Source organism: Pseudophryne corroboree, chromosome 5 (assembly GCF_028390025.1).
Source record: "Pseudophryne corroboree isolate aPseCor3 chromosome 5, aPseCor3.hap2, whole genome shotgun sequence".
NCBI classification, from domain to species: Eukaryota; Metazoa; Chordata; class Amphibia; order Anura; family Myobatrachidae; genus Pseudophryne; species Pseudophryne corroboree.
Genome location: NC_086448.1, coordinates 528,380,662 through 528,392,816, shown reverse-complemented (window position 1 = coordinate 528,392,816; position 12,155 = coordinate 528,380,662). Strand labels below are relative to the sequence as shown.

At 42.4% G+C, this 12,155-nt stretch overlaps 1 long non-coding RNA gene across 1 annotated transcript in view; it reads left to right on the top strand.

The window, feature by feature from the left end:
- LOC134927973 (uncharacterized) overlaps positions 1 to 12,155 on the top strand; it is a 215,267-nt gene that overhangs the window by 18,120 nt on the left and 184,992 nt on the right. The window contains exon 2 of the long non-coding RNA XR_010177794.1: positions 8,264 to 8,446. This is a non-coding gene — a long non-coding RNA (uncharacterized LOC134927973). The remainder of the gene's footprint in view (positions 1 to 8,263; positions 8,447 to 12,155) is intronic.

The following is a 12,155-nucleotide window of genomic DNA, read 5'->3' as shown; positions in this document are numbered from 1 at the left end:
GTCGGACCACTGAATCAACCCGAACCGAGGTTGATCGCCCCCTACCTAAACAACTGGCCCCCATAACTCTGCAGGCGTTGCTTGCTCTACCTCTGATCTCTATATCAAGGTCTTCAGCGAACCCTTACAGAAAACCAGATTGTTCACAATAGGCTGACGGTGGCGGTTTACCGAGTACCCCACTCACTCGCCCACGCCGACCAATGCGACCTGATCACACCGATATGGTGCTGGCGCACTCGACCCAGGGCACCTATAAAAACCGTTGTTTACTGGAACATGCGAGGGTTATCCGCAGAACACTTACTCTTTCCAGTAAAGGTGAGGTTTGTCAGATAGTTCCTGAGTGACCAGCGAACTTCCCTTCTTGAAAAATAAAAAATTACACAAATCACGTCAGAATGTACAAATAGCGTTTGTGACCCCTTTACTCTAATGGTACTAGGTCAGATTACTAACTACTGTACACAATTACGTGCGGTCCAGTCGTTCAGTACACAAACAACTAAGCTTGTATACGGAAAGACCAATGGAATCGAAACTTACGACTGCGAATTCCTTCAGCCAGAGCTTGTACGGCCTATATGGGTCTTGCACCAACCCTTCTCTTGGTGTTGTGCCTCTGAACTGTATAGCGGACTTCCCTGTTTACTGTACCTGGACCTGCTGGTCTACTATGACCTCCTGGTCTTGTTCTGTACGACCTCCTGGTCTGACCTCCTGGTCTTGTTCTATACTGGTCCGCTATACTCTAATGCTCAAATATTATGTTTAACCAAGGATGCCTCCCTAGCCACCGTGCACGTCACTTACACGCGTGTACCTCACGAGTACTCGACTTTTCTTGTGGTTCAACCTTTAAGTTATATAAACTTATGTGATACAAAAACACTCACTCATCACATGTACACTTTTGCTTCTATTTCTATTTCTGCGCAGAAATTTTTCTTTAGCCCAGCTGTGTTACCAATTAGGAGCAGGATCTGTTAATTTAAAGTTTGGATTTCCAAAAATAGACTTGCGTTATTTATCGCCTGTGGCGCTATTTACCGCTTTGCGTTACTTATCGCGTTGCGTTAAAAATCAACTTATCGTGACTTGAGCTACGTGGGCGTAACTGGACGCTCCGTTGTGTAATGTACGCTGCGTGCGTCTGCCTTTGGATTGCGTACACAAGTCTTTTGTTAGGGACACGTGTACGCAAAGCAAAGATCCACCGTAACACAATTTATATTTTTATCAATGTAGATGATCCCTGGTCATCTACCACACAACACACTGACTTCGCCTTATCTCCCAGGCAAAACTGTGTGTTTGTCTATCTTTTAACTATATTACCTTTACTCTTAAACTATGAAATAACGGCAAATCTTTTTTTAGCACTTCTATCGACTATAAAACTGGCAGACAGGAGAGTGATATACGAAAATGAAAAAGAAAAAGAAATGCAGATATATATGTATGCGTGCGTGTGTGCGCAAGACAGAAAAATACAGTTTTAAAAGACACTAGCGTTTTGTTCTTACCTCCGGTTCCCGGATTCCTTCAGCACTCTTTTATCTAAGTGAAGCAGACGCTTATCCCGTCAGCACTACGAGACAACCTCCCGCCCTTTGCTGAGGGATAATGTCTGCTGATCTACCTAGTGCAGATATGTGAAGGACAGGACGAGCCGCCAATTGATAAAGCTAAATATTTATCGTGTATATAACCCTTTATGAGGTCTAAGAACACTGTACGCTATCTACGTAATAAGTACCGTAAGGGTACGCAAGTTGCGTATCGATCGCTTAGCCGTGATCGAGACGCTCAGGCGTCACGTTCACTCACGGCCAAGTGATCGCAGGCAGGCAGACTATTGGCTGTTGACTTATCGTAATGATTCGCTATAGCGTAGCAGCGCTCGGGACCACGAGGAGATCACCAGCGATGCAGATGCTCACAACGTTAAACCTTTATATCTATACCTTTAACAGTGAGATACGCAGTATACCTTAGTGTAGAGACAGAGTGTAAGTGCAACCTGGTGTAACCTGATTAACTACAAAGCTGCTTGAGCGTCACCGACGCTCAGAGAATACTTAACCCTTATAAAGAATACACAGATACCTGGGCTTAGGGTCCGAAACCTATTATATGTATTATAACTATTATACTCGCAAAAGGAATCACAGTACAAAGCATACACTACAATATAACATAAACCAACTAACCAGATAACTACACGGGAAATACAATATAATACAATTAAGTCTAATCAAGGGAAAATACGAGAGAAAGAGAAGAGAAGGAGAGAGAGAAATGGCTCACAGTAAGACAATATGATTACGGAGAGAACTTACGCACAAGGGGAACGATCGCATGCGCCTCGATATCCAGCTCCCGATTATCAGCAATGAGAACCGTTGAAGAGAGTGAAGTTGGATATGGTCGGCCTGCTATTTATGCCCCACACACAATACAATTCAATGGTCCCTACAATCTCATTGTTCATTGGACACAGGAATTCGGCTTCGTATTGTAACAAAAGGTCATAGGTTGATTCATACAGGTGGGCTGTGACTATTTCCAACTGCTCAGGTGGGAGGGAAACTGGGTTTCCCGCCGCATGGGTAATAAAGTGCAAATAAAGTAAATGTTCATAAATTTCTTATGTCCATAACTATTCGCACGAGCGATTGATCTGCTTCAAACCAACACCGGAATATTTCTAATTAAATATTCTTCCGATGGATACTAAACACCACTGTATTACTCCTATCTGACCCTTCGTATCAAACAAAGAGGGATTCCTCTGTTCATAAACATTCTATATTAACCAAACTTTCAGAATCTATCAAAGGGACCATGATCTACAAAATACATTATTAGTGAAAATATGTAATGATTGAGTCGCACGCTACAACCACATAAACTTTACCGTAAATACGCATACCGTGCACCAGCGGGTGCACGTATGCGCCTTCACGGGAGAGCGCACGCATGCGCAGCGCGGACCAGTGTGAGGTGCAAATATGGCAGTGTGTATAGAGATATTTTTCTGACTTTGACAAAGGGAACCATTGGACATGTAGATATGACAGCCTGATGATCTGACAATGTTTTAGAAAATGTTTATGTTTGAAATTTTTTTTTTCTCTCTGTTGTTTATTGATGTGTTATGTTATATATATATATATATATATATATATATATATATATATATATACACATATGTGAACGGTTCTCTCTCTCTTGTTGTTTTTTTTTCCTCTCCCTCTTCTCACCCATGTTTTTATGTTTTAAAGATGGTATGTCACACCTCAGTTAGGCAAATGGTAATGCAAGATTTTTTGCTCCTTACAGAAAGTTCGCTGGTTTGGAAGGAATATTGCATCACCGGAATGTTCGTTTGGAAGACTGAGAGACAGCACCTTTGAGATGACAGCAGAACAAGAAGAACAACAAGACTAGAGAACTTAATTATCGTAACAAGTTTCTCTCCCCCTCAAACTGTTTTCCTGTACCCCCATTACAAATTTCATCTTTTCTCCTCCTGTAAGATGGACTTGCCCCAAGAGACTGTGATATGGATTTTCCTGTTGACCATGATGTTGACCAGAGCAGTCTGTTCCGGCGAGAGTACCAGTGAGGTCGAGAAAGGATCCAGAAAGGTTCCGATGACTGAGACGGAGGTGTAAATTTCCAATAGCAACACAACCACCAAGCAAAAGGCGAGTACCGGAAACGATCTAACAGCCATGTTATTTGTAAACATTGTTAGCTGAAGAAAACTGTATCTGTAGGCTCTGTGACAATGTAGTTGAGGATGGGTGCATCAAGAAATGCCAATCCAGTTTTAATATCCACATGGACCGGCATCCATTGAGTGACTATCACTCCTTAGTGGGTAGTGTGTTAAATCAAACAGATTGTTGGGTATGCTCTCAAGTACCTCAAGGTCATAGCAAATCAGGACTAGTACCATTTCCTTTAACGATAGGGGAGGTACTTGAGCTAAGTGGTGGGAGGCCGGTGGACAGGAGGTTTAATATCTCCAGTCCTCCTAGTTTGAAGCTCCACCAATATCATGTGGATAGATCCCTCATATGTTTTAACATTTCCAATCCCCGAAAGCCGGGAAATTGGGAAGTGTCATGGAGTAACCAAACCATGACCTTTTCATATAGAGCAGATAGAATGCCGACAGATACAGAACTTATACGCCACATAGCCAGTAGAGGAAAATCTTTCCGATATAGGTATACCCTAGGAAGTAGGATTACGAGAGTTGGAGAGGTATCACCAGGATACTGTGCACATATCGTACAAGCTGATACGTGTACTAGACAGATGGGAGAATTAGGGTTAGGAGATTTCACATGGAAGATGTGTAATATGGTTATGTCCTACTTCGTCCCATATGTTCTCCCCGATGATGCATATTTCATATGCGGGAGGAAGGCGTATAAGTGGCTTGCCCCAAACTCGGAAGGATTGTGTTATATTGGAAAAGTATTGCCAGAAGTAATGACTGTATCACATGCCAAAATGAAAGATATACACCGTGTTGCCCAAGCTCCTTATACTCACACCCATTACGAGCACGTAGTTAAACGGCACCTGATAGAAAGAACAGAGCATCCGGCCTCTGACATGATCCATGAATCCACCGGGATTCAGTTTCTAATCGCGTTAGACATCACTCGCACCGCCAGAGGAGTGTTGAATTATAAATACATATCTGCGCTCGCAAATTTGTTAGACAATATCACAGAAATGTATGATGACACGTTTAGGTATACTGGAAGAGAACTTCAAGCTTATAAAACAGAACTAGTTCAGCATAGAATGATTCTCAATTATCTCACAGCAGTAACAGGTGGATATTGTGTCACACTGGCAACGCAGTACGGCGTGAAATGTTGCACATATATTACAAATAGTACCGAGGACCCGGTCGAGGTCATAGACCAAAAGATGGACGATATTCTCCAATTGAAGTGGGAATTTCGCAGGAGACACAATCTCACCCTTGCTGCTGTGAGTAATGAGCTGACTGGTTGGGTGTCATGGTTGAACCCGCGAAATTGGTTCTCCGGTTTAGGAGAATGGGCTCAAGGAGTCATAATGGATGTAGGGAAGTTTCTCCTATGTATCTTAGGTGTTATCATAACGATTGGCTTGATATTTAGATGCGGTCAGGCTTTAACGAAGTGCAAGCGAAGTACCAGGGTGATGAGTTTAAGGAGTGAGGAAATTGTAATTCCAATGGATTTGATTTACGACCCGACGGTAGAAACAATGATGTAATGAAAATGCGATTATACGGTCCGTTTCTTTCACCTGTTTTTCCGTTTTCCTCCAAGGTAAAAAAAGACCCACTTGGACGAGGAATTTGATGAGCCGATATACAGACAACAGATGGATTAAAGAAGAAGTTTTGACAACCTGATACACAGATTTTTGATGAACTTTGCCATAGATCCCCAGTTTCCCTAGAAATTTTAAAATTACGCTAGCCCAACACTTTTGTAAATCTATGGACATTGACAAAGCTTTTGCTCGCACCTTATGGGCAAAAGCACAAAGAAGACTGCATTCAACAGACACCGAACAAGACTTCAACCGACAAATGTTCATTTACCTGACATAGAATACCACTGCATTTACCGTAATTATGTCTTTTCTTCATCTCTACAACTTTCAGGTAATTACACACATAGTATAGGGAATACAGGCACAGATATCAGCAATCACATATTCCCCCATTCATGTATCATCAACTAAAATGTGCTCCCCATTTTGTTCCGAAAAGAGCTCGGTAAAGTTTGACAGCCCATCCACAGACCCGTACCACGGGATAAGAAGGAATTCAAATGTATACTTCGCAATGCCTCGAAGCTTGATTTAAAACACGTACGGCACGATGATACATAACCCCCAAAACACGGATTCATACACACATGCTTCTGCTATCTCACTAGGTCATACCCTTTTCCTACCTTCTCCTCTCCTCCCCTACCCAACCATGTAAATGTATTAACCCCTGACATATATTTTTCTCTTTTTGAAATGTTTTAGGAAGTGGCAGTTATTGTTGACTGCCAAAGGGTGGACTGTCAAAGTCAGAAAAATATCTCTATGCACACTGCCATATTTGCACCTCACACAGGTCTGCGCTGCGCATGCGTGCGCTCTCCCGTGCGTGCGCATACTCGCTGTTGCGGGCACCCGCGGGCGCGCGGTATGTGCATTTACGGTAGAGTTCGTGTGTTCGTAGCGTGCGACTCAATCGTTACATATTTCCACTATATAATGTATTTTGTAGACCATGGTCCCTTTGATAGATTCTGAAAGTTTGGTTAATGTAGAATGTTCATGAACAGAGAAATCCCCCTTTGTTTGATACGAAGGGTCAGACAGGAGTAATACAGTGGTGTTTAGTATCCATCGGAAGAGTATTTAATTAGCAATATTCCGGTGTTGGTTTGAAGCGGATTAATTGCTCGTGCGAATAATTATGGACATAAGAAGTTTATGTCCATTTACTATTATTTGCACTTAATTATCCATGCGGCGGGAAACCTAGTTTCCCACCCACCTGAGCAGTTGGAAATCGTCACAGCCCACCTGTATGAATCAACCTATGACCTTTTGTTATAATGCGAGGAGGAATTCCTGTGTCCAATGAACAATGAGATTGTAGGGACCATTGAATTGTATTGTGTGTGGGGCATAAATAGACAAGCCGATCACATCCAGCTCTCACTCTTCAACGGTTATCATTGCTGAAAATCGGGAGCTGGATGTCCAGAGGCGCATGCGATCGTTTCCTTTGTGCGTAAGTTTTCTCCGCAATCATATTGTCTTTCTTGTTGTTATGGGCCATATCTCTCTCTCTCTCTTCTCCCCTTTCTCTCGTATTCTCTTAAACGTAATAGTATTGTATTGTATTTCATGTGTAGTTATCTGGTTAGGTAGTCTATGTTATATTGTAGTGTATGACTTGTATTGTATTAATTCTTTTGCAAGTATAACATTCATAATATATATATTAGGCGTTGGACCCTAAGCACGGTATCTGTGTATTTCTTATAGTGTTAAGTATTCTCAGAGCGTCGGTGACGCTCAAACCGCTTTTAAGTTAATAAGGTTACATTGTGTTGCATCTACACCCTATCTCTACACTAAGGTTTTACAGCATATTACATTGTTTATGGTTTAGATATAAAGGTTTAACATTGTGAGCGTCTGCGCCGCTCGTGATCTCCTCGTGGTCTCGAGCGTCCGCTACGCTGATAGCATAGCATTACGGTAGTCGCTCACCTATAAGTGTGCCCGATACCAACAGCGTATTCTCGTGAGCGTCCGTATCGCTCGAGCAGCCCGCTCCCGATACAGCGTCCGTTACGCTATAGTGAACCATTACGTTAGTCAGCAGCCAATAGCGTGCCTGCCTGTGATCTCTTGGCCGTGAGCGAACGTGACGCTTGAGCGTCTCGACCACGGCTAAGCGATTGCTACGCAACGAGCGTACCCTTACGGTACTCCATACGTAAATAGCGTACAGTGTTCCTAGACCTCATAAAGGGTTTTATATAAGATAAATATTTGGCTTTATCAACATCCCCTTCTCTATTGCCCTTCTCCTTTCCTCACACCCCAGCCACATCCTCTTCTCCATTGCCCTGCTCTTCCCTCACACCTCAGCCACATTCTCTTGCCATTCTCCCATATTTATATATTGGGGGTCTGAGGTTGCACCAGAAATGGTCCCTAAGGTTCTAACCTATGTTAATCCTTTTCCAGTACACTCAAAATTTCAGTTTCCTTTTATGTTTTATGAACCAGGGAATAATATGCTTAATTTGTCCAGGACCTAAAATGACCTATGCTTGGTGTTAGTACCTAAAATTACCTATTTTTACTGTTAGAACCATAAAAAGACCTAATTCAGATAATTACGTTGAAACTATATATATTCCTGCAGCGTGAAACAAAGTGGATTTACACACTGCAAACCTTACAACCCTTTGGTCTCAATGAACAGCTATCATATAGTAGTTTTCTTGGTGTTTAAAGCTGATACTGTGTATTAAGTGTTTCATATATTGACTGATTTAGACATACTGTACAAGGGGTCCCACTTATTTTACACATAATATTTATATATTTACAGACATCGTTTATGTGATTAATATTGTTTGATAAGTAATATATGATATGCTGTGGCTCCAGTAGTTATCCTGTATACAAACCACTCTTTTTTTTGGTTGTACAGAGCGATGTTCAATTGAATGTATTGAGCGTTGTCATAGTGCTGGTGTAATCACACAAGTTCCGCCCTCCCTTCTCCGGCCGGCCGGCTGATGACACGGTCGGGAGGTCACTTCCGGTGACGTCGACGGGACCATGCTGGGAAGCGGGCGTGAACAAACTAGAGCACTTGGGTGACTTATATAAGGTATGTAATTTTTACTGTCTGTATGTATGTCCTGACGACGGAGATTAAAGGTCTCCGAAACGTTGACCGTTACTGCATTTATTTCCCGAGTGCCGTTTATTTCTACTCTTCTGCATTACTCTTGAATTCGGGCACCGGGGGAAGCTGCTGTTTGTTCAGAGTGCCGGACCGTGCTGGGAGTCTATATTATTGCCTACAGCACCCTGCCAGTTGTGTGGAGTTACAGTCAAGGCATCTGTTACTATAATTGATTGCACACTGGACATAAATCATTCAGGTGATATCCTGTTGTTTTTAATGGTCTAGCAATAAGACCATAGACTGTTATTTATTCAACGAACTATACAGTATATGGATGGAGCCAGCATCTGAGAGAGATACCCCTCAAGTTACAGGATTCAGTCATTTAAGCCTACCCAAGGGTGAATTGTTCTCTTTCTCGGACAGTGATGCGGATACCATGCTTTTCAAAGACAATTTGTCTGCTACAGCAGGAATTGAAACTCATGAAGAAACGAGAAGTGGACTTCTATCTCCATGGGGTAACGCTTTCCGACTACTACAGAGACCGTCTTATTCCAAGAGGTTTCAGAGTGGTGAACATCCCTTATTCTGACTCAATAACTAGGCTGTAAGTGTAGTGTTCTTCAGACAGTTACTCTAGGTATATGTCTACATTAACCAGTACTCACACCGAGAGACCTTATCAGATAGTGTCAACTCAACTCAGAGGCATGTGTGAAGAATCCAGATGAGGGTTTATTTCAAGCTGATATTCTTGTAGTTATGCACAAAACAGCAGTAGGTGAAAAGATGATGATCTACCAGAGCTGGTTAGAATCTAAAATGGCAGACACACACAGAGCTGAGGACAGGATGAGGGCAGGACTAATGACATCAGAACCTGGCTACAGGAAATCAGGAGGGACAAATTTTAACAAAATGCAAAGCTCTGCAATAAAAACATGACAACACATGAAACACATATATCGTGGGACATGACACTCCCCGTCTGAAATCTTTAGATTTCACGATAAATCAAACATTATAGTAATGTCCTTAGATGAATTCCAGAACTAATCTTGCGACCTGTAAGACAAAAGAGAAAACCTGTAACAATAAACAACAAACAATAACAAGCAATAAGTTCAGTCGAAGTCTTGAGGCTGAAGGTCTTGAAGCTTGTAATCCATAACAGTAGGAAAATGTTAGATCAAGTTCCAAGTAATAAACCCATCTTCGGATTGGGGAAGCCGCAACTTGCAAATACTTCCGCCAACCCACAGTATGATCCAAATAATAAGGTGTCGATGGTATATTATAGCTGGAAGTTTGAGGTAGAATACTTCCCATCATGAGGTGAATCTAGCAGCCATGTACTTCTTTATGTGATATCTTCCTTTGGAAGATGAAGTACTAGTTCAGTGATTGGATGGAAGAAAAGTTTGGCAGAGCCTCCTTTGGTCACTTTAACCTCTACCTTACGAGTCTTTCCATCGTTGCTGGGAACAACTTTGGTGATAAGTCCCATTGGCCATTCATTGCGATGGGCCTCTTTATCCTTCAAAAGAACAAGGTGACCAATCTGGAGGTTGGGTTTTGACATCTGCCATTTGTGACGACTTTGAAGCATATGTAAATACTCTGTCTTCCAGCGATGCCAAAACACATTGGACAGGTGTTGAACCTGTTTCCACTAACGTCTGTAAATGTCCTTTGAAAAGCAGTGAGCAATGTGGATTAGGCGAGCAGCAGCTCGCACTAAGGATGACCAACTTGAGAAGCGCTCAAAACGATATGACTTCAGCTTCAGTTTTGTAGTCACGGTAGTGTAGAGCGTGGAGCTTGTAGGCCTAATTTCTTTGTCGGACTCGGGATCGACCAGCCCATAGTTGGTATTGGTAGGAGGTAAGCAGGGATCATCATATAAGAATCTTGGAGGTGACAACCACATGTCACAAAGGTTGGGTGCTGGTGAAGGTCTTGTTCCACGATCAGCTGGATTAAGGCTAGTGGTGATGTGATGCCAATGCTCAGGAGTGGAGAAACTTCTGATGCGTTCTACTCTGTTGCTGACGTATACATAGAATTATTTTGTTTGGTTGTGTATATAACTAAGCACAACTTTGCTATCTGTGTAGAATGCAAATGAATCAATTGGAACGTCCAGTTCATCCTTTATAACTTCAGCAATTTCTACTGCTAGCACAACTGCACAAAGCTCGAGTCTTGGTACAGAGTGTGCAGGTTTTGGGGTTAATTTGGCTTTACCCAGGACAAATCCACAGTGTAGATTGTTGTTGGTTTCAAAGATCCTCAGGTAGACTACTGCGGCTATGGCTTCCATCGATGCATCTGAGAAAATGTGGATTTCTCTCCTGGTGGCAGCTGAAAGGGAGCTGGGAGTGTAACAACGTGGTATTTGGAGTTGTTCTAATATCTTCAACGACTTCTTCCACGTCTCCCACCTTTGTTGTTGCTCAATAGGTAATGGAGTGTCCCAGTCTAAGTTCACCTTGGTTAACTGTCTCAGCAACATCTTGCCATGAATGGTGACTGGAGCTACAAATCCAAGAGGATCATATATACTGTTTATGACAGATAAAACTCCTCGTTTGGTGAAAGGTTTGTCATAGCCTGATACTTGGAATGTAAATATGTCTTGTTTAATGTCCCAGAGCAAGCCTAGGCTGCGTTGTATGGGAGGAACATCAGAACCAAGATTAAGATCTTTCAAGTTGGTGGCATGATCATCAGAAGGAAATGCTTCCATTACTTTCTGGCTGTTGGAGATAATCAGGTGGAGCCTGAGGTTTGCTACAGAAAGCATTTCTTGTGTTCTGGTGAGGAGATCAATTGCCTCTTCACTTGTGGGTAGGGATTTAAGTACGTCATCAACATAGAAGTTCTTTTCAACAAAATGACGAGCATCAGATCCATAGTCCTTCTCACCTTCCTGGGCTGTTCTCCTGAGTCCATAGATTGCTACAGCAGGAGAAGGGCTGTTGCCAAATACATGTACCTTCATCCGGTAATCTATGACTTCATTATTGACGTTGTTGTCTTTGTACCACAGGAACCTCAGGTAGTTCCGATTGTCTTCCCTGACTATGAAGCAATGGAACATTTGCTGGATGTCAGCTACTACTGCCACAGGATCTTCTCTAAAGCGAATTAGCACTCCTATGAGGCTGTTGTTTAGGTTTGGCCCAGTAAGGAGCAGATTGTTGAGGGAGACGTCATCATACTGAGCGCTGGAATCAAAAACCACTCTAATCTGATTGGGTTTCCGTGGGTGATACACGCCAAAGGATGGAAGGTACCAGCATTCTTCTCCTTCCTTTACTGGTGGTGCAGGTTCTGCGTGATCTCTGTCAAATATGTTTTGCATGAAATCCACAAAATGTTTTTCCATCTCTGGTTTCCTCTTTAGAGTTCGTTTTAAAGAGGAAAATCTAGCAACTGCTTGCTGTAGATTGTTTGGTAGTTTAACTCTTGGAAAGCGGAAGGGTAAAGGTGCTACCCAGCTGTTGGAATCGTCTTGAGTGAAATCTTTGTCCATTATCTTGAGAAATTCTTTATCTTCTCTCGCAGATGCTAACTTGTTGTCCTCACTTGTTGAATTGAACACTGTCGATCCGAGACTGTCGTCCCAAAACAGGACCATGTTCATGTTATCTTGATGGCTATGCTGCGAATTACTGCTGCC